This window comes from Carettochelys insculpta, chromosome 3 (assembly GCF_033958435.1).
Source record: "Carettochelys insculpta isolate YL-2023 chromosome 3, ASM3395843v1, whole genome shotgun sequence".
Lineage (NCBI taxonomy): Eukaryota > Metazoa > Chordata > Testudines > Carettochelyidae > Carettochelys > Carettochelys insculpta.
Window position 1 is genome coordinate 199,517,630 of NC_134139.1, and position 19,266 is coordinate 199,536,895.

General features: G+C 45.1%; 1 protein-coding gene across 1 annotated transcript in view; it reads left to right on the forward strand.

The window, feature by feature from the left end:
* Positions 1 to 19,037, forward strand: part of TFAP2B (transcription factor AP-2 beta) — a 130,342-nt gene extending 111,305 nt beyond the window's left edge. Inside the window, exon 10 of the mRNA XM_074991402.1 lies at positions 19,019 to 19,037. The gene's annotated coding sequence lies outside the window, so the exon portion shown is untranslated. The remainder of the gene's footprint in view (positions 1 to 19,018) is intronic.
* Positions 19,038 to 19,266: the final 229 nt, after the last annotated feature.

A 19,266-nucleotide genomic window follows, 5' to 3' on the forward strand; every position in this document is an offset into this window, starting at 1 on the left:
GAAGTTGGGGGCAAGTGTAGACAAGCCCTAAGTTATCTCCTGTACTGAGCCCAAAAGCAGATTCGCCAGAAAGGTATCCAGTTGTGATATGAATACATCAACAAGTGGACAATCCACTGTTTCCCTTGTTAGTTTGTTCCAGTGGTTAATTACCTTCACCATTAAAGAATTGTGTCTAATTTTCCACTTGAAGTTGTACGACTTCTGCATACAGCCATTAATTCTTATATGCTTTTCTCTGCTAGATTAAACAGCCCTTTAGTTTCTGGTTTTTTCTGTCCAGGAAGATGCTTAAACACTATAACTGAGTTGCCTCTAGTATCGGAGGGGTAGCCTCATTAGTCTGTATGTGCAAAAACAATGAGAAGGCCTGTGGCACCTTATAGATTAACAGATATTTTGGAGCATTGGGCAATGCAGGACTTCTTGTTGTTTTTGAGTCACCTCTCAGTCATTGTGATAAACTGAACAATCTGAGCTCTTTAAGTTATTTACTGGAAGGCATTTCTCCAGCCATCCAATTATTTTGGTGACTGTTCAGTTTGTGACCCTCTTCAATTTTTCTACCTCCTTTCTAAAATCTGGACATCCAAACTGGATGCAGCATTCCAGTACCAGCCTCAGCAATGCAAAATACAGAGATCAAATCACCTTCCTACTCTACTCATTGTTCTCCCATTTGTACGTCCCAGGATCACATTAGCCCTTTATTTCACAGAATTGCACAGGAGCTTATGTGCAGTTGCTTATCCATTATGAAAACAAAACCCCATTCCAGAGTCATTGCTTTCCAGGATACTATCCTCCATTCTATGGGTGCTCCAAAGAGCAGTGACCCATCTCTGTTGCACTCCTATCTAAGGAGTAGAAAATTAAGTCTCATTTTCAATCCTTTTCATCCATTGCTGTTTGAAGATAACATACTGAACTCTAAGGATGTACTTTGATCATACCTCCTTCGAGGAAGATCACATCTGCTTTTTCTGTATTGCATCCATAAAAGGGAGCATACCAGGCTTTTTTCATTAGAAATTTTTACTTTTCACAGAAGAATCAAAACCAGAAATATTACTCATGAAAATAGACATATTTCATTTTATAAATTTTGTTGTGGTTCATCAGGAGAATACAGGTTTGGGTGTCTCATGCTCCCATTCTACACTGTAGTCTGTTCTCCCTGGTCAGATTACATTTCCCATAATGCACTACAGCCTACCCTTGGGGAAAAGGAAGTAGTTGTATTGAGGGGTCTCAGGCATTGGTGTCTCATGGGCATTGGCATATGACTAGCTAGACTAGTGCACAGAAGAAATCAGAAATTCAAATACAACTCCCAGGGAAGAATATTTTAATCAAAATAGTTTGATTTTCATCCAAAATATTTTAACTGTGGACAATATGTTTTAGTTTTTAAACAATATTTTCCATAGAAAGCTGACCCATTTTGAAAACCAATATTTAGTTAAAACCTCAATTTTCTCTCAAAAAGTTTTTATGGATTTTTTTTTTAAACTGGCTCTCCTGTTTAGGTCTAAAGCATTCACTGTGAAAGGAATGGGTATATTTACAACCTTGCTGTTAACGCTGTGCCATTCCAGAAAACTGAACTGCTAAAATGTAATGAATCCATATTTGTAAAACAATAAACACTCAGGATCAAATCTTGAGACAATTATTCAGTTATTTTTAATCACCAGGGTCACTCTCACTGTCTTGAAGTCAGCCCGATTCTTTGTGGACCTAATTTTCCACACAGGTAGGCCTTTCAGCTCAATTGGGGCTTTAGCCTGGTAATGAGGCTTTGATGCTTCAGCTTCCCTGTGCCAGTGGGACCATTTTAGAATCTAAAAGTGGTTAGGTTTGAGTTCAGATGTAGGACTGCGTAAAAGTTCTGGAGGAGGCAGAAAGGAAATGGTGAGAAATCATACGTGTTCCACAGCATTTTCCCCATCCCTATCAGAGAGTTTCAATCACTGCCTCTGAAACATGTGCCATCTGATTTTCCAACCTTCCTGTTTTAAGATCCAGCATAATTACATCATTGCTTTTCTAGTATGATAGATAAACCATTTCAAGTTAATTGTTAATCAAACTCAGAAACAATGTCTCTCACACAAAGCCCTGAAACGAGGTTGGAAGTCTGACAAACAAACAATGAATACTTTATTACTACTGTCATTTGAACAATCTCCAATCGTCTCGTTAATAAGGAGAAAGACTGCAAAATTTAATTGTAAGACCAAAATAATTCAAGTTGCTTTTCTTGTTTGATTATTCTATCACCTTTTTTTAAGTGTCAGCCTGTCATAGATCTACTAATCTTCCCACATGAAGACTTGTACTTATAATTCTTGCTGCAGCATGATTCCAAGGCCTTTCCCTGCGTTACTCTACTGAGCTACTTAAACAAATTATCAAACAAGTTGGATGCAAACACAATAGCAGTCAATCAGCTTTTACAAGGTCACACGTCTAACTTGGACTGTAAAAATACTTCATTAGTAGCTTCTCGGTTGTATTCACAAAGGTGGCTTTTCTGCAGATTTAGGGTTTTCCACTTTAGATAGTTCTAGGAGAATCAAGCCAGTTAATAAAAGTTTGAAGTCCCTGGCTCTTTACTGAAGGACCCCTCCAGAGCCTATTAACACGTTTTATGGAAAGCAGAGTTGGTAGCCACCTCCACCATATGTTGGCACTCGCTAAAAGCCTGTTAATGTGTTGTGTTTCAGGGCATCACTCAGTAAAGCATTCCCAAAAGGCTTTGCTAACCTAAACATGTCAGTTAGGAACATAAGCACTAATGTAGACACAGTTAAACTGGCAAAAAAGTCCTACTGGTGTAGCTTATATTTGTCAGGGAACTGGTGTCAGCTGCATGAGTAAAATTACTCTTCTGCCAATATAAGCTTCATCACCATATAAGAAGGATTGTCTTTCTAGTGCAGAAAAGAGGACGCATAACTATACTGAGAAATCCCTTTGAGAGTGGAAAACGTCTCAGTTCAAAATCGTTCCAAAGAATTAGGCGAGAAACTGCTTATAGTGCCTGATCTGCACCACATTGATGTCCATAAAGTTAAAGAATCTTTAGATCAGTCCCTTAGTGAACTCAGATGCAAAGGACCATCATTTATACTAAAGCCAAGTGAGAGCAGCTAATTATTTCAATGCATGTGCAACCTACAATTATTGCTTCAGTGAAACACTAGCTTAAAGTGTAAGCATTTCATGGAAAGAGGCTATACCATCTCAATTTGTAGGGTGCACTAAATGTTTTATAACACATGTAAAAATAAAGATCTTCTATAACTGTGATTTTCAAAACGGCATGCCTAACTCCCTTGAGTGCCATTGAAAATCTCAGCCTGTATTTTTCTCTCTCCTTGAGAATCATAACATAATTCATGAAAACATTTCATCCACTTTAGTACCATTGATGAGACTAGATCACTAATGATTGGAAACAAGCAGAGAAATCTATATTCGGCCAAATCTCCAGGTACTGTACATTGGCATATCTCCATGGATGTCAGCAAGAAGTGATGCTGATTTACACCAGCTGAGGAACTATCCTGCTGAATATACTTCCCAAGGAACTACTAAACATACACATGCCTATTTACACTTCTTAACAGTGAGATTTTTGTAGTGGACATTAAGAAATATCGTGAGTAATTTAAAACTTGGCAAACTGTAACTAAGATGAATGTTTATTATTAGGTATATTTCTAGTATCAGTCTGCTTGTCTGTATCCACAAAAGCAATGAGAAGTCTTGTGGCACCTTACAGACAAACCAATTTTTGGAGCACAAGCTTTCGTGGGCAGAGACCAGACGTGCATCTTCTTGAGGTATTTTTCTGTCACCCATCAACATGGCATCTGATCTCCTCACAATTTTAAATGCATTTATCTTCCTTAACATCCTTAGGAGGTAAAGCAGAGCTATTATCCCTGTTTTACTGATGAGGAACTGTGGTACAGAGAGGCTAAGTGATTTGCCCAGGGTCACAAAGGCGGTGTCTACATAAGCCCCCTCCTTTCAGAAGGTGCATGTTAATGAGGGAGTTCGAAAGCTGCTAATGAGGCAGTTCCATTAATATGCAGTGCTCATTAGCATGATGGCGGGCATGGCAATTCAAAAGCTCCTTCTTCTTAAAACAAATGGGAAGAAGGGGCTTTCAAAGTCCTGGGGGTCCTTTCGAAAGGCCCCCAGCCACACGGGCAGCGCGTGATTTGAAAGTGTCACTTTCGAATTGACATGGACACCTTTATGCTAGTAAGGTGCTGCATATTCACGGAAGCACCTCATTAGCATCTTTTGAACTCCCTCATTAACGTGCACCTTCCAAAAGGAGGGGGCTCATGGAGACGCACCCAAAGGGCAGATGCACAGAGGAACCAAGCAATAATAGTAAGAAGAGAAACAATTTTACATTGACAAGAACCAAGGACCATACATTTATTTCTTCTGATCCACAGGAAATACAGGGGGCTCGGCCCTCCCAGTGACATCAATAGGAGCTTGCCATGAACTTAACAGGCTGGATAGTGCTTGTAGACAGCTGCATTTTTTCCATTATCAATTCCTATATTTTTGTGACCTGTGGCGAGACGTAAATGATGTTTTTCTCCATAAATGATGACTGAATTCCACAGCCATTTTCAAAGGGAGCATATTCACAACCCTGTTCTGTTTGCTTTCCACAAACCTTTGCGTGTGCGTCCTTTCACCCACACAGATGCAAAAAGTTAATTTCAAGCTTGAATGTTCTAATACTCACTGTGGGCAAAGTTCAAATTGTATATTTTATTCTAAAATTTTCACTTTATTACATGTTGGTTAGTTACATAAATTACTCAGGTGGCACACAGCAACAATGTGGTGTGACATGGGGCATGAGTCAAGCTAGCATGGTGTTTGGTATTGTAGCATGGGTGGCAGTGTTTGCAATTTGTGTTGTGCGTAAGACATCCCTTTGGGAAGCAAAATTAATACTGCTGCACTAATGTTCTATGTTCTGTGTATGTATTAATAGTTTGCTAGTATAGAAGTTGCCAGTAGATGGTTCTCCAGGTTATGAGCCATGTTTCATGGGTTTTTTAGGACCAAGTGCCAGTCACTGGGCCTGGAAGAGAAGCTCAGAGAACTGTGCTTATTTAGCTCACAAAAGAGAAAGGAGGTGGGTGGAATTTGATTACAACCTTCAACTACCTGAAGTGAAGGTTCCAAAGAGGATGAAACTAGGCTGGCAGAGGACAGAACAGGGAGCAAAGACCTCAAGTTGCTGTGGGAGAAGTCTAGGTTGGATATTTCATGGGGAAGGTTGTGAAGCACTAGAATGGTTACCTATAGAATCTCTATCCCTAGAGGTTTTGAAGTCATGGCTTGACAAAGCCCTGACTGGGATGATTTAGTTGGGACTGGTCCTGCTTTGAGCTGGGGGTTGGCCTAGATGACCTCTTGAGGTCTATTCCAGTCCTAATCTTCTATGACTCCACATGGCTGTTGAGCAATGCAAATAGAGTACTCTGTTCAATGTACCACCAGAAGTATATTAACACAGCAACAAAAGTAAATGCACTTTTTACTTCTTTAATTCTTTGTGATGGCTGACCAGAGGCATCAGCACAGTGTGACTGTGCAAATCATGAATTATCTGCTGACTACTGGTTTCTGATACTTCCACTGAGGTTGAGTTACCCTTTATTCTACAACTTATTCTGCTGAGCTCAGTGGTATTATTTGTGAGGTATGGTGCTATTTGATGTGAATATATGATTTGGAGTTTATTATTTGTGTAATATTCTCCTGAGTTATGTGTTGTAAAATCACATGAGCAGCTTCTGTCCCTCACTGCAAGAGCTTGGTGCTGCTTCTGGTGCACAAGGAACAGCTGATAAAAAGGCTGGAGTGAGCCTATAATCAGTTAATTCCTGGCAGTTGTAATAGTCTCTTGAGGCTGTCCGTAGCTGGTGCAAGAGACAATGTCCTTTAGGGCTACTTAAACACATAGTAGAAACAAGCTCAGATCTTATGTGGTTCACGATTGAGCAGTACAATGATGTTGAAAGCCCCCAGTGCCCTGTCCTCTCTTGTCTTGAATCAAGCACATCTTAGCCAGACCAGAGAACCTGGTCTTCTGCGTTTTTGCATGGTGGCATCACCATAAGCATCTCTGGTCATTGGGAGATTGGGACAATGTCTCCAGCAATCAATTTTGTTAAAACAATGTTTTATGGTGCTTGTTAGGATGAAGAGTCATCAATGGCTACTTTCCAGACATTGGTTTCTGCTCCCTTGGGTAGAGGAAAAAAGCACTACCCATATTTTCTGGGCATGTCAGAGTCCTCTGTCATGTAAAGTCGTTTAATTATACCACCTAATTGACTTTGTGCTGATGTAGAAATTTTGGTGTTCAACAAAATCTGGTGCTAACCCGTGTCTTTGCTCACTAAATCTTAAGCGTCAAAATATCTGTTAGTGTATAAGGTGCCACAGGACTTCTTGTTGTTTTTGAAGATACAGACTAACTTGGCTACCCCTCTGATACCTGTATTTCAGACTCGGCTATAATCCTAACTGTGTAGCTGAGGTCTGTTTGATGTTCTTTAAGTGGTAGAAATGGAAGAACATTTCCCTGCTAACCAGAATAGCTACTAGTTTATTAAATCCTTGATTTGAAATTTTGCTGTCAAAGAGAGCACAGTCAGCTGATGCCGTGAAAGGCTCATGTTGTCAGTTCTTGCTGAGCTTTAAAACTGGCATGCAGCATAAAGTGAAGTGACATTAAATGAACTGACAATCTGAGGTTTCCTGTGTAAACCTCCAGGAAATGTTAACTTGGGCTTGCAATGTAAAAAGATGACTGAGAAGAAAAGGGAAAGTATCAGTTAAATAGGAAAACTGAAGAATTGTTATAAAAATGAGGATTCTTTTCTCCTCTTCCCTTCTCCCCACACCTCCCAATTCAATAATTGCAAAACTAAAGTGTTGAGAAAGATTTATGAGGGCTGTTTTTAACGGTGGGTTCAGCATGTGTGCACAGCAGGCAATGTCTGAAGGGCCTGTGGCACTTGCACTTTATCTATAATGACAATATGTGACTATAGCTAGAATAAACAGCACCACAATGGGCTGACATTTGCTACAATAAGCAAAATAGGAAACAGTGAAATGATCATGCACTGTTGCTTAGAGGCAGTGTCTAAGTGGACAGACTGAAAATTTGAGCCTTAACTGCTTAGCATAGAATCAGAATCATAAGTTTGGGATAGACCTCAGGAGGTCCTTGAGTCCAGCCCTGATACTGAGAGCCAGAACAATCCCAACTAAATTGTTCCAGACAAGGCTTTGTCATGTTGGGAGTTAAAAACTTTTAGGGATGGAGATTACATGCCTCCCTAGGTTAAGCATTCCAGTACTTCACCACCCTCCTAGTGAAACAGGTTTTTCTTCCAGCATCAAACTTAGACTCCCACACTGCAACTTGAAACCATCTCAGGCCCTGTTCCCATAACAACTGAAACTGGTTTAATTAAACCAGCTCAGTTAAACCTGTGCAAAGCCCTGTGTGGATGCTCATATTTGGGGTGAAGAGAATCTTAGTTTGATTTAACTTAAACCCACGATTAATCAAGTTAAATTAAACTGTAATACACCTGGTTCAAAAAAAAACCCACTGAAAGTGTGTGTACCCAGGTTTACACCAATTTAGTTGAATCTGTTTAAAATCATACTTTAAAATAAACAAATGTAAGTCATATTTAGGCATTCTGATATATTGCCATGTGTAAACTGGGGCTAATAATTTTTACCTACAGTAAAATCTCTATTTAGCGAGTTGAAAACGTGAGCGGTGGGGAGCTGCGAAATGGGTGGCTGCGTGGCTCCTGGCTCCCCTCCACTCCTGGGTCCCTTCCGCTTGCAATAGCCAGGAAACTGATCAGTGAAGCACCATTGGTCAGTTTTCCAGCTCCTCCAGCTTGCATGAAAGTTGACTACATGGGGTTGCCCAGGAACACAACCTATATGTAAGTTGAGAGTTTACTGTATCTCACTGGAGAATTATAAAGAGTAATTAATTGGTGTACAATTAGCACTGATATGATGTAAAGTTCTATAGAAATTCAGTGTACTACATAATCCGCTAATAAGTTTAGAGAAAGCCACTTTTTAGATATATGCTTAAGAAGAAATATTGAACACTAAAAAGAAATCAGTATTCTCATTTTTTCAAAGGCCAATTTCTCAAAAGTGTCCTGTTCAATTAATCTGAAATTTACTACCTCCCACTTCCTGCCTCCCCAGATTCTTCTCTGGCTAAAAAGACATATATAATGACAAGATATGGCTTATTTGCAGGATGGTAATAGAATTTAGGGGTTTGTGCCTTGATTCTGCAACGACTGACACATGGGCTTAAAATTTTACACGTGAGAAGTTCCATTGAAATAATTCAAAGCAAGAGGATGCTTAATTTTATTCATGCATGTAGACACTGAAATCAACAGGACTACTAATATGTGCACATTTAGGTGTGTGTGCAAATCTTCAGTGTTTGGGCCAAGGTGCCTCAGTTCATCAAAGTCCTGAGAGCTTTTTATGGTCCTTGTGGACTTGATCCCAAACTCACTGACATCAATGAAAGTCTTTTCATTGAGTTCAAAGCACTCTGATCAGGACCCAGATAGTGGATTCTTTTTTATGACTTTGTAACAGTACCAAAGATTCGTGTCTTAGAATTGCCTTAGTTTTTTTTTTTAATAGAAAACACAATGGTTAAATGCTTATGTAAACAAAAAAATTGTGACGTGAATTCTAATTGTAATGAGTAAGTCTTCATTCGTTGCCAGCGCTGGATTGATTCCAAACTGAAGTTCACAGCTGGATTCATTTGTTTCGTTATGTGAGTCGGTCCCATACAATCAGTGTCTTGCATATTCCAGGTAAGTGTAACTGAGGTTTTCTATTGTTATCAAAGCATCATCCATTTACTAGGTGCTGCAGCTAGTATTGTCCTTCTCTTTAATGGACAGCACGCTGCATTGGGACTTAAGTGGTTTGAGTTTTATCCCTCACTCTGCCATTGGCCTTGAACAAGCTACTTCACCTCTCACCACAGTTTCCCCATCTGTAAAATGGGAATAGTGGTATTGACCTCCCCTTTGAGATTCACTGAAGAAAAGCATGATATAAGAGCTAGTTATTCTGAATGAGCTGTACCTTTTCCCCCATAACTCTGACAACACATTCAACATTTTTTTTAGCTTAGTGGTGAAGTTGTTATGCAGTACAATTAAGTTGTCAGTTATTTCTTCCCGAAAATGCATCCTACCCTAGTGGCATTTTTAGTGCATGATGAAGGCCTTTATGATGTTGTTCAAAAATGTCTTCCAGGACTGTCAAATTCATTTAAAAAATCCACATGTCTGAACCAGTTTTTGTCTGTAGCCTCAGAAAGACTGAAGTCACTATCACGTTTACCTGCATTCTTGCTTTCAGAGCATTCAGCTGAAACACATTACTTCCAACTTCAGCTTTTTTTCAGTCTTCTCTAAATCCACATTGGACATTGAACCAAAAGGTTTTGCATCACACCTTCAGTCTAAGACTGTAGACACAAAATCATACTGTGTTTGTGTTCATGATCAGTGCACGTGTGGGAACAAGCAGGGCAGGTAGAATTATTTGCTTTGTCATGATAGCACCAAGGACCTGGCCAATAACAGGACTCTGTTATACTAAGCACTGTACATACACAATAGGAGACAGTCCTTGCCCTCAGGAGCCTGCAGTCTAAATAGACAAGATCTACAAAAGGAAAAGGGAAGCAATGTTATTGCCTTCAGGGAATTTAAGAACAGAGAGATGAATTGACTTGCCCGTTGTTAGACATGGTGCTTGTGGCAAAGTCAAACCCGCATTGCCTTACAGTCCCAATCCAGGGTGTAGCCAACAAGCTTTTTTCATTCAGGTGGATATATGTAAAACATTTACTCAATGAACTGCTTGGGTGAAATTTTCAAAGGGACCTCAGGTTGGTCTGTATTTGAGCATGTGCAAAATCACCATTCATAGTGTTTGCGCATTATGTTTTGAACTCATAAAAGTGCAAAGATTTGAATATGGGAACTTCATTTGTGCTTAGTTACATCTGCAAATGATCTTCCATTTTTAGATTCTCCCATTCGAGTTAGAGGCCACAGTTTTTTTTCCTATGCCAAACTGGCTAGGAAATTTGGTGCACAGTAGCCTAACCCCAAGATTTCTTGCAGACCTGCTTCTTGATTTTGCTGAAAATAGAACCCTTGTTTTAAATAGTATTTTGGTAATAAGTCTCAAAGTGGTAGCTGTGTTAGTGTGTATCTGCAAAGAAATGAAGAATCCTGTGGCACCTTCAAGACTAAGACTATGTCTAAATGGTGGGTAATATTATGGGTTATAAAAGTATACCATAATAGCTGTGCACATCTAAGAAACGCACCTGCTATCTTGAAACAGTTTTCGAGATAATGGGCACACTATTCTGGCATCCCTGTAAACCTCGTCGCGTGAGGAGTACAGGGATGCCTCGAAATAAGGTTTTATTTCAGCATGTGGTGCCATTTAGATAGTGCCACATGCTGAAAGAGCTTATTTCGAAATCTACTTGAAATAAGCCATGCAAATTGTGTAGCTCAAATTGCTTAGCTTATTTCAAGGTTAGGCCGCTGTGTAAACACAGCCGAACAGGTTTATGTGGGCATAACTTATATCCAAGTAAATCTGTTAGGGTATGTCTAAACAGCTGTTATTTCTAAATAACTTTGCTAGCGTCTGCACAATGCAACTGCTCTTTTGAAATAATTGGCAAATAGCAGTTGGCTTATTTCAAAATAGGTTAACCTCATTCCATGAGGAATAGTGCCTGTTTTTAAATAGAAGTTGTATAGAAATGGAATACAGACTATTTCGAAATAAGTCATAGTGTGTCCAATGACTCTATTTTGAAATAGGCTCCCTGGCCACATCTACCCAACCCTCTCTCTTCTGGAAGGGGCATGGCAACGAGCAAAGGGGAATATTCAAATAAGTCATGGATTTAAATATCTCACGCCTCATTTGCATAGTCCTGCAAGATTTTGCTTCCGAAAGAGCCCCTTCTGGAAGCTACAGAGCCCTGAAGATGAGGCACTTCCAGAAGGACTCCCTGCTTCCAAAAGACCCTTCATTCCTCAAATGTTTGATTGTGAATAAATCTTCTGGAATATCTTATTTCAAAATAAGGCTGCTGTGTAGACATACCCTCATTCTTTGAGTTGTCAAAGGACTCTCCATTGTTTTTTCCAGTATTTTGATAATAGGCCTGGCCTTGAACTGCCAGTTGGAGAAAAAACAGCATATCTGAACACATAGGAATCTTTGGTTTGACATCCATTCTGGATATGGTTACATTCAGAGGGAGGAGAAGAGATATTGAGACAGCTCAATGGAGCTCTGCCGGCTATCACCAGATGAGGCTCTGGCTCCTACCCCAACCCTTCATCTACCACTAGTTGTATACAGCAGCTTTCTGTAAAGGCCGTTGGCAATCTGAAGTTTAAAAATAGGGCCTATCTACATTCCATTGTACCTGAGTTCCCTTCCAAGGCAGATGGGATAAGGTTCATGTTTTAATCTTTATGTCACTGATAAAAGAACATAGTGTTTAGGGTGTGTTTCTGAAAGGCTGATTATAGAGATGAGAGCTACCTTTCATACTGTGCCCTGATTTCAGTTTAGCATACATCCTACCTCTCACTTCAAAACAAGCTGTCTTGGTAGGCGGAGGAGGGCAACAGTGTATTATTCACCTACTGCTATGAAACAGTAGTGCCGATAAACTTGGCAGTGGTTCTGAAATGAGTTATGTGATTAACCCTTCAGGCTAGAGGTAGAAGAAATGGATAATTTCACACAAAATCCACCGCTGAAGGAGAATTATAGTTAGTTGGAAACAGACGTAGGCATATAACTGTGTGCACGGGCAATTCAGGTGGGTTGATACACACATGCTGTGCAGAGAAAGGATAAGAAGCATTCGATCAATATAGATTAGTGTGACTTATTTATTACATGCTGTTCACACCAGCTTTGGCATATGGGGTGGAAACCACTGTCCCACTCCTTTCTGTCATTGTCCACTGCTTCTTTCTGACATCTACTGTTCTGGCCTCCTTCCTAAAGGTGCTTCATTTAAAAAAAAAAAGGCAGTAAAGTAGCACTTTAAAGACTAACAAAATAGTTTATTAGGTGAGCTTTTGTGGGACAGAACCACTTCTTCAGACCATAGCCATACCAGAACATACTCAATATTTAAGGCACAGAGAACCAAAAATAGTGATCAAGGTAGATAAATCAGAAACAAAAATATCAAGGTGAGCAAATTAGAGAGCAGAGTGGTGGAGGGGGGGCAGGGAGTCAAGAATTAGATTAAGCCAAGTATGCAAAAGAGCCCCTATAAGCTACGTCTACATGTGTATGCTACATCGACATCGAAATAAGCTATTTCAATGAATAGCATCTACAGGTCTTCCAGGGCTGGTGCCGTCGACGTTCAACATCGACGTTGGGCAGCACCACATCAAAGTAGGCTCTGCAGGGGAGCGTCTACACACCAAAGCGGCACACATCGAAATAAGGGTGCCAGGAACAGCTGCAGACAGGGTCACAGGGCAGACTAGCACTTCCGGGGCAACAGCTAGCTGCTCCCTTAAAGGGCCCTTCCCACACACACGCAGTCTGCACAGCACGCAGCCTGCAGAGCCACAGGCACGCACACCCGTTGAAGCAGTATGGGCCCCCAGCAGCAGCAGCAGCAGCAGCAGCAGCAGCAGCCAGAGGTCCATCCACCCGCCCCTGCAGGAGCAGTGCTTGCCCTGCTCAATGCTATGCAGGAGGCAGCTGACCACCTTTTATTCACAGAAGAGGAGCCAGGGGAGGAGGAAGCAGCCCCAGACCTTGCTGCCCTCCACGCACCCCCCCCACCGCACACGCTGCCGGCTGTGGAGCTACCCCATGAGCACTGACTGGTGGGAGCGGCTGGTGCTCGGCAAGTGGGACAACGAGTGCTGGCTCCAGAACTTTCGCATGAGCCGGCAGACATTCCTGGAGCTCTGCCAGTGGCTCACCCCTGCACTGAGGCACCAGGACACCACCATGCGACGAGCCGTCACGGTTGAGAAATGGGTCGGCATCACTGTCTGGAAGCTGGCCTCTTGTGATGGGGTTCTGGGGTCCCCCAAGCTCTGCACCCCGTCTGCAGGCAGGAGAGTCTCTCACTCAGCAGGAAAACAGCGGGTTTATTAGCCGACAGGACACAGCATCGTACAGAGGAGTCAGTACAGCAGGCAGAGACAGCCAGTCCAATCCATGTTGAGGAGAGGAGGCCCCGAGGGGCCCCCAGAGCTGGGGCCTTGCCCCCTCCTTTGTCTCTCTCTCCCTCAGCCCAGACTAACTGCTTCCAACTCCCAGTTCCAATTCAAACCCCTCAGGCTCCACCTCCTCCTTTGTCTGCAGTACAAAGGTGTTACCTGGTTGTCAGGGTTACCCTCAGCAGGAGCCCCACACCCTCTGTGAGCCACACACACACACACAGGTATCCCCCACTCCATCATACCCCTCCAGACAGCTACCGATCCATGGGGCAGCAGTTTGGCATGGGCAAGGCCACCACTGGGGCTGTCCTCATGGAGGTAAGAAGACCCGGGTGAGGGAGCCCTGGGGGTGGAGGGCAGCCCTGGGACGGGAGGGCAGCCCTGAGGTGGAGGGCCAGACACACCTTGCACACCCCTTACTGGTGCTGTCCCATGTCCTTCCCCTGAAGGTCGTCCACACCATCAATGCCCTGCTCCTCCACAGGCTCATGTGGCTTGGGGACCTGGATGCTGCCATCACGGGGTTTGCCAGCCTGGGCTTCCCAAATTGCTTTGGGGCTCTGGATGGGACCCATATCCCCATCCGTGCCCCGGAGCACAGCAAAGGATGCTTCCTGAACAGGAAGGGCTACCATTCTGTGGTCCTCCAGGCCTTGGTGGACAGCCGGGGCCGCTTCCTGGACATTTATGTTTGGTGGCCTGGCAGCAGTCACAACGCCTGGGTGTTCAGGAATTCGGGCCTGTGCCGCCAGCTGGAGGTGGGGACCTACATCCCCCAGCGGGAGATCCCTGTGGGGGACACCACAATGCCCCTCTACGTCGTCGCAGACGCGGCGTACCCCCTCCGGCCCTGGTTCATGCACCCTTACATGGGCCATCTCTCAGCCAGCCAGGAGCGCTTCAACACGTGCTTGAACCATGCACGCCAGGTGGTTGAGCTCACTTTTGGCCGCCTCAAAGGGCACTGGAGGTGTCTCCTCACCCGACTGGATGCAGGCCCCACCAACATCCCCCAGATTGTGGGTGTGTGCAGCGCACTCCACAACCTGGTCGAGAGCAAGGGGGAGGCATTCTTCCAGGGCTGGGCTGTGGAGGCTGGCAGGGCTGACATGCAGCCACCCTCTGCCCCCAGTCACCAGGTGGACCCCGAGGGGGTCTGGGTCCAGGAGGCCCTGCGGGCCCATTTTGACCAGGCCGCAGGGTGAACGCTGGCAGGCCCCCCACTGCACCCCCCATCCTCCACAACACTCCCTGCCCCCACCACAGAGCACCCAAGAGCACAGCCCCCAACTTTTATTGCAAATAAAAATGGACCTGTTGTTTTTGAAACCAAAAACCACTGAATTATCTTATTATTAAAACTACAAATATATATATATATATAGTAAGAACAAAAGGGGGGAACTATTTACATAGGGGGCAGGTACCATATAACAGAACAGGGTGTAACACAAACTATATACAAATATCTAGGATGGGGGATATGTACAAAGGGGGAGGGGGGGGCCACGTCCTGGGCCCCGCACCCCTCTACTGTCCGGTGCCCGGGGTTGGTGGGTGTGACCCTCACCTCGGCCTGAGCCCTGGCTGAGGCTGGCTGGGGGCTGGGTGAACCGGCAGGTATGGCCGGTGGGTGTCAGCAGGCCCCAGGTCCCCCTCGGCGGAAGGCCCCAGGGTGGTGGACGGCGGTGGGACGGCGGTTGGAGTTGCGGTCGGAGCAGTGGGTGGAGCGGAGGGTGGAGTGGCGGGCAGGGCGGGCAGAGCGGCGGGCGGCGCGGCATGGGGGGGCCAGGTATTCCACTATGTGCTCAAATGTGTGCATAAAGGCCCCCCATGCCTCCTGGCGCCAGGCCAGCGCTCGCTCCTGGAGCTCCAGCCGCTGCTCCTCCACCCGCAGGCGCTGCTCCGACATCTTCAGCTAACAGCAGAGGGTCACGAGCAGCTTGGGGTCCATGGCCGTCCTCTGGTGGTGGTGGCTCTGCTGTCGGCCCCGTCTTGGGGCTGGTCGGTGCTCCGCCAAGGGGCTGGCCTGCAGTGATGGCCCCGGTGGGCTCTCCGGGCCCTCCAATGGCGCAGCTGAGGAACAAGGGGGGGAAGAAGAGTGGAGACAGCCCTTAGTGTGGGCCCCGAGCTGTGGCCCTTGTCCCCCCACCCCTCTGCTGCTGGTTCCCCATCCCCGTCCCCGGGAGATGCTGCTGCTGCTGCTGCTGGGTGTCCCACCCCCTCCCCCCTGGGGGATCCTAGGTTCCGCTCCCCCCATCCCCAGGGATGGGACATGGCACTGTCCTGCTGGGGGAGCAGGGGCTGATGCACTCTTCTGAGGGACATGCTACTGCTGTCCTTGGGGCCATGGTCATCTGAGCATGTGGAGGGCCCTGGTCATGTCTGTTGTCCCTGCCCCTTAACTCCTGGGGTGTGCACCAGGAGGGTACGTACCTGACGGTCCACTCCCACAGTCGGGGGACACCCTCTGGGCGGACGCCCTGCTGGAGCTCCAGGACGGCAGAGCAATGTGCATCCCCCCATCGCTGGAGGAGGATTCCCCCTCCTCCTCCTCCGGCATCCCAGGGGTGGGCTCCTGGGGGTGGCCCTTGGGTGCAGGGCTTGCCTCCAGGGCGGACTCCGCCTCCGGGGCCTGATGGGGCTCGTCGGCCGAGGTGTCAAGAGTGGCCGGTGGGGAGGAGGTGTACCGGGGTCCCAGGATGGACCTGAGCTCCCTGTAAAAGGGGCAAGTGGCGGGGGTGGCCCCAGATCGGCTGGCCACATGCCAGGCCTGGGAGTAACCCTGCCGCAGCTCCTTCACCTTACTCCTGACATAGTCAGGAGTGCGGGCAGGGTGACCCCGGGCAGCCAGGCCCTCAGCCAGCCGAGCGAAAGCATCCGCTTTCTGCCTCTTGCTCCCCATTACCTGGAGCACCTCCTCCTCGCTCCAGAGCCCCAGCAGGTCCCGGATCGCGGCCTCCATCCAAGAGGGGCCCTGCTGCCTTTTCCCAGACTGGCTGGATGCCTGGGAGCCCTGGCTCCCCTTGGGGGGGTGGGGCGCTTGGGGGGCTGGTGGGCAGCCATCACAGCAGGGGTGGTGGATTGCAGCTGCTGGGAGGTGTGCAGGCATGCCGCGTGTCAGTGCTGCTGCCTGCACGTGCTCTCAGCTTCCTGCACAGGAACTCAGGGGGCGGGGAGCTTTAAGGGGCCGCTGCACATGGTGACCATAGAGCTCAGGGGCTGGAGAGAGTGTCTCTCAACCCCTCAGCTGATGGCCGCCATGGCGGACCCCGCTCTTTCAATGTTGCAGGACGCGGATCGGCTACACGTGCCCTACTTCAACGTTCAACTTCAAAGTAGGGCGCTATTCCCATCCCCCGATGGGGATAGTGACTTCGATGTCTCGCCACCTTACATCGATTTCAACTTTGAAATAGCACTCACCAAATGTAGACGTGGCGGGCGCTATTTTGAAGTTGGCACGGCTACTTCGAAGTAGCTGGCACGTGTAGATGCGTCTATAGTGTCCCAGAAAATTTGCGTCATGGTTCAAAGCACGTGTTAATGTGTCAAATTTGAATATGAAAGAGAGTTCAGCAGTCCCTCTTTCCAAAGCAGTGTGAAAATTCTTCTTCAACAAGAGGAAGCTCTTAAGTCATTAACAGAATGGCCCACTCCATTAAAATGTAGACTAACTAGTTTGTGAATCAGGAAAGTTTTGATGTCTGTTTTGTGCCCATTAACTGTTTGTGTGAGAGAGTTTGAAGTCTGTCCAATATACAAAGCATCTGGGCATTGTTGGCACATGATGGCGTATACAATGTTAGGTGAGGAACATGAGAATGTGCCTGTGATTCTGTGACTAACTTGGTTAGGTCCAGTAATGGTATCTCCAGAATAGATATATGGACAAAGCTGGCAGTGGGCTTTGTTGCAAGGAAAAGTCCCAGGACTGGTGTTCCTGTGGTATAGACTGTGGCTGTTGGTGAGAATCCTCACGAGGTTGGGAGGTTGTCTGTAGGAGAGAACAGGCCTGTCTCCTAGGGCTTTCTGAACTGTAGCATCCTGATTAAGGATAGGTTGTAGGTCTTTACTAATGCGTTGGAGTGGTTTGAGTTGGGGGCTGTAGGTAATGACTAGTGGTCTGTTCTTGGCTTTTTTGGGCCTACCTTGGAATAGCTGGTGTCTGGGTATTCATCTGGCCCTGTTGATTTGTTTTTTTATTTCTCCTGGTGAGTAATTCAGGTTTATGAATATTTGGTAAAGATCTTGTAGTTTTTAGTCTCTGTCAGTAGGTCAGAGCAAATGCGATTGTACCTAAGGGCTTGACTGTAAACAATGGATCTAGTTATGTGTGCAGGATGGAAGCTAGAAGCGTGTAGGTAAGTATAGCAGTCAGCGGGTTTTGCTAGAGTGTGATACCAATTAGGCCATCCTTGATTTGTACTGTAGTGTCCAGGAAATGTATCTTTCGTGTGGAGTAATCGAAGCATAAGTTGATGGTGGGGTGCAGATTGTTAAAGTCCCTGTGGTATTCTTCTAGACACTCTATACTATCCTATACTATACTATATTATACTAATTTTTTTTATTTACCCTTCTGGAGAACAAAATGACATTCACACACTATTAAATAGCAGCAATGGATTATTTAGTGGAGAATATATTTGACTCAACTTACGTGGGACTTAAGCACATATTTAAGTATAAATGTAAGCCTAAGAATTGTGCTGAATAAGTATTCTTTTTTGAAATGAGACCTACAGAACTAGCTGTCTAGATTTTGCCCCCATGAAAGGCATGGCACACACAAAGGAAACTGATCATGTTGTGCTCCCAAATGAATGAAGGAGTCTATATGGCCCTTGTCCTGAAACTCACTCAGTGGATCTCTTTAGAATCACAAGGGCTACCTATGCAAGAGTCATAGTGAACTTTATAAGATGGCTGTTGTAATGGAGCTGGTTCCTTCCCCCAGAGAAATATAGTCCCACTGAGCTATGTGTGAATAAACAAAAAAGAACCTGAGTCGCTTAATCCTAATGACTACTAGCTTGTTGAGGATTTCCACACTATTGGCATGTCAGACCAGTTGAAGGAAGTTCAGCTCAGAGCACACCAAAGCAGTGTAATCTTGCACCAAAAATGGACATATATGTGTCTCAGAGAGCTGGAAAGGACCTCAAGAGGTCATCAAGTCCAGTCCCCTGTCCTTGGCAGCACCATGCACCATCCCTGACATGTTTTTTTTTAAATCTATTTGCTCCAGGCCCCGAAATGGCCCCCTCAAGGATTGAGCTCAAAAGACTGGGTTTAACAGGTCAATGCTCACACTACTGAGCTATCCCTTCTACCTCAGAAGAGTACTCAGAAGAGGTACTCTCTTCTCAACCGGTTGAACAAGAGATGTGAATCGCTGGCAACAAAAGCAGCTGAAGCACAACTCCCTAAGCCACCTAGCTTTCATGTCTGTCAGGACAATGAGAAGTCCTGTAACACCTTATAGACTAACAGATTTTTTTGGAGCATAAGCTTTCATAGGCAAATACCTGCTTCGTTAGGTGCATGCATGTGAACAAACAAAATACTGAACAAAAATCCTTTTAGAAAAAGATGACTTCTATTTTTTCCCATTACAGACAACTGGCCCTAATAATGATGAGGTAAGTTTCCTCTCTAAAAGCTTTCAAAATCTGATTTGTCTATAATATGGACAGAGTGCTATTCACTTACATGTAGTCATGAATTTACCACTGAGTTTTCAGAGCTGATGTCAGATTTGGTTTCTAAGGTTGTCCTGGGTGATTTTAATATTCACTTTGATAGCCCCTTCAGATTCCCTCACATGAAAATTTATGTCTGTGCTGGAGGCTTTTCTTTTTCTTTT